The 4244-nt window shown below is 43.3% G+C and overlaps 1 pseudogene; it reads left to right on the top strand.

Annotated features, from left to right (window-relative positions):
- Positions 1–562: 562 nt before the first annotated feature.
- On the top strand, positions 563–2748 carry LOC120928572 (annotated as a pseudogene).
- The last annotated feature ends 1496 nt before the right edge of the window (positions 2749–4244 follow it).

The raw sequence follows: 4244 nt of genomic DNA, 5'->3' as shown, positions 1-4244 counted from the left end.
CCCCCCCTCTACAGCCACCTCTCTGTACCCCAGTGGCAGTACATCTATATGGGGCACACGAGTGCCGCCACCACTCTCCTGTCACTGCATGAATAAATCTATGGTTGCCGCTGCCGGCCCCTTGTCAGGCGCCAGGCACCTGAATTACAGCGGCGTGTTATTTTTTTGAAGCACCTGATTAGAGCCATAGGCTCTAATAGTCAACCAAACAGCGGGTGCCATGCTGGGCGCTCGCTGTTTACTCAGAGTTGTGTTAGGAAAGCGATTAATTCGCTTTCCTAACACTAAACTACCTCTCAGCCAATCAGTTGCTCAGGTCTGTTACCCGTCACCTGATTGGCTGAAACGACAGGTGCTGTGATTGGACGCCTATACAGAGGATGGGAGAAGACATTGACGATCGTGGAGGACACCGCTGCCGTGACCCGCTGTCCCACCGAGACAAGGCAAGTGGCGGGCGGGGAATGCACACTGGCGGCAATTGATGGGGCACAGTCAGTGGCTGCGCTTGGTGGGGGTTTTTTTTTCAGTTTGTTTGCGCCCCCAAAAAAATTTGAGCACCAGCTGCCCCTCCTTTAAAATGACTAAAGCCATTTTTTTCTTTTTTAATAATTACAGTCTAATGATGGCTGAAAATAAATCAAACCCAGTATGGCAGTATTTCAGTGAGCCAACATCAGGGAAGGCCAAGTGCAATATCTGCCAGAAATTGCTGAGCATGGGAGCAGAAAAAGAAAAGGCTAAAAATACCACAAATATCTGGAATTATCTGAAAGTCCACCACCTCCAAGCTTATAAAGACGCACAGAGGGAGAAAGAAGATGCAGCTGCTTCTTCATCCAACTTTCAGCCCACAGTAGTACAGATGTTTGATGCTAAAAGAAAATGGCAAAATACTGATCCCCCGTTCCAAGAAAATTGATACCCTAATCACAGAAATGATTGCCACGGACAACCAGCCCTTTACAGTTGTTGCAGATATTGGCTTCCAACGTTTGCTGGCAACAATAGAACCAAGATATTCGATCAAAAGTGAAAACTACTACCGCACAGACATGCTGGACAGCGTGTACAAAAAGGTTACACAGCGAATTAAGACCCTAATTGCAACAGAGGATGCTGGCCCCTATTTGTCCTTTACAACAGACTGTTGGTCTGGAGAAACAGAATCGCTTATGAGCCTAACATGTCATTTTATAGACAACAACTGGGAAAGGAAACAAGTCATTCTAAATGTCAAGGCTATGTCTGGCTCCCATACTGGGGACTATATCAGGGAGATGTTTCTTAGCATGCTCAATGATTGGGACATCAACCAAGACAGAGTGGTTCTTGTGCTGCGAGACAGTGGTGCCAACATGATTAAAGGCCTCAGACTGGCAGATATACCAGACTTAAGCTGCAGTGCACACACATTACAGCTTGTGGTGAAAGAAGGCATCAGCAGTCAGCAAATAGTGGGGGACATCATTGCCAAATTAAAGACTTGTGCTACACACTTTAGCCTCTCTGTGCTTGCAAAGCAGCGTCTTGGAGCCATCCAAAAAGATCTTGGCCTCCCCCAGCACAGCATCATTCAGGATGTTCCCACCCGCTGGAACCCAACATTACACATGTTGCAGAGGATGCTGGAGCAGATACGTGCCCTGAATTTTTATGTAGCAGAACATGGCAAGTTTACCACACCTCCAGCAGAACGATGGGATATCATCTCAAATTTAATAGATACACTGGGCCCTATTGAGGAAGCGACCTTGGATATCAGCAAGGCAGAGGCCTCCATCTCCTGCATCATCCCATGCATAGCTGTGCTGAAGATGGTGCTTCAGGCAGCGGGTCACTCCACAAGGGGGATAAAAACACTTGGAGAAACCATGTGGCAAAGCTTGGAGAGACGATTTTCTAAGATAGAGGATACCAAATATTTGGTGCTGGCAACACTTCTTGATCCTCGGTACAAGGGCCATGTATTTGCAGGGGATGCAGTCAGCAAAGCAAAAACTTGGCTGCGAGAAGAGTACGCCAGCATTGTGTCCGAGCAACAAAAAAGTGGCGATGAAGGACCAGAACCGAAATGGACCAGGACAAGGGTAGAAGAGGAGAAGGAGGAACCCAGTCCCTGTGGTCTATTGGAGAAAATGTACGAAAACATTTTGGGGGGCTCATGGAACTCCCGCTGAAGAAAGTGACAAGCACTTAATTTCCGAGCAGTTGGAGAAGAGCCACTCATAGACCGACGGACTGGTCTGCCACTGGAATGGTGGAAACACAATGCATCCCGCCTGTGCCACCTTGCACCACTGGCAAGAAAATTTCTCTGTCCACCTGCCTCTTCTGTTCCCAGTGAGAGAGTGTTCAGCGAGATTGGGATTATCTATGATAAGAAGAGGGGAGCAGGCTCACTGGAGAAAATGCAGAGAGACTGTTTCCTGAACTACAACTTGAAGCTTTTAAACTGGGAGTACTAAGAGAAGAGAGGGACTGGAACTGAAGAAGAAAGCCTAAAACTAAAGAAAATGTGCACTTTTGTATTGTTTACAAACTTACCTCATTAATGTTCATTATCTATTGCTGTTGATTTCTTTCAAAAGTTTTGACTACCTCACCTGTTTTTGTGTATTTTTAAGATACATGTGCACTGACTGGAAATTTGTTGTGTACTTCTGTTGTTTAATAAATGGTTAATTTTTGCAATTTTCTGTATTCCTTCTTTGTTATTTAACTAAATTGTTAAATTTTCCAAAATGGGGGGGGGGGGGGGGAAGGAAAAAATCGGCCTAAAATATCGGCCGCAAAAATCGGCATTGTATATCGGCCGCCCCGATTTCTAAATATCGGCATCGGCCATAGAAAAACCCATATCGGTCAACCTCTAACAGTGGAGGATTATTCTTATTCTAGTGCATGATTACACTTGCATCACATGCTCACTTGTTGAATCAGATGTCCGTACAAATAGTGCCATTTAGCTCATGTAATGATATTATGTTCAGACAGTGGGGTCCTAGTTTACCATCCCTTTTGAACAACATATCGTCATCAAATCAAATAATCCACTTAAAGCCCGGAAGATTTTACCTCCCTCGGGACCAGGTCATTTTTTGTAGTTTGGCACTTTGCTACTTTAACTGGCGATTGTGTGGTCATGCAATGCTGTACACAAGTAATTTGTATAACTTTCTATTGGTGGTATTTGATCACCACTGGCTTTTTTTTTTGCAATATAAACACAAAGAACCAAAATGTGTATATATTTTTTGTTTTATATATATATATATATATATATATATATACCGTATACAGTGGGGATCGAAAGTTTGGGCACCCCAGGTAAAAATTTGTATTAATGTGCATAACGAAGCCAAGGAAAGATGGAAAAATCTCCAAAAGGCATCAAATTACAGATTAGACATTCTTATAATATGTCAAAAAAAGTTAAATTTTATTTCCATCATTTACACTTTCAAAATTACAGAAAACAAAAGAAAATGGCGTCTGCAAAAGTTTGGGCACCCTGCAGAGTGAATATCTTGTACTGCCCCCTTTGGCAAGTATCACAGCTTGTAAACACTTTTTGTAGTCAGCCAAGAGTCTTTCAATTCTTGTTTGAGGTATCTTTGCCCATTCTTCCTTACAAAAGTCTTCCAGTTCTTTGAGATTTCTGGGCTGTCTGTCACGCACTGCTCTTTTAAGGTCTATCCATAGATTTTCAATTATGTTGAGGTCAGGAGATTGTGAAGGCCATGGCAAAACCTTCAGTTTACGCCTCTTGATGTATTCCCCCGTGGATTTTGAGGTGTGTTTTGGATCATTATCCATTTGTAGAAGCCATCCTCTCTTTAACTTCAGCTTTTTCACAGATGGCATCAAGTTACCATCCAAAATTTGCTGAAATTTTATTGAATCCATTTTTCCTTCTACTCGTGAAATGTTCCCTGTGCCACTGGCTGCAATACAACCCCAAAGCATGATTGATCCACCCCCATGCTTAACAGCTGGACAGAGGTTCTTTTCATTAAATTATGTGCCCTTTCTTCTCCAAACGTACCTTTGCTCATTCCGGCCAAAAAGTTGGGATCGTGCAGTCAAACGTGGGTTTTGAATTGCTTTTCTCACAATCCTGCAAGCTGTTCTGTCTGATATTTTTCTTGGTCTTCCAGATCTTGCTTTAACTTCCACTGTTCCTGATGACTGCCAATTCTTAATTGCATTCCAAACAGAGGATATTGACATCTGAAAACGCT

This window comes from Rana temporaria, chromosome 2 (assembly GCF_905171775.1).
Source record: "Rana temporaria chromosome 2, aRanTem1.1, whole genome shotgun sequence".
NCBI lineage: Eukaryota > Metazoa > Chordata > Amphibia > Anura > Ranidae > Rana > Rana temporaria.
This window is presented reverse-complemented; position numbering and strand designations above follow the sequence as displayed.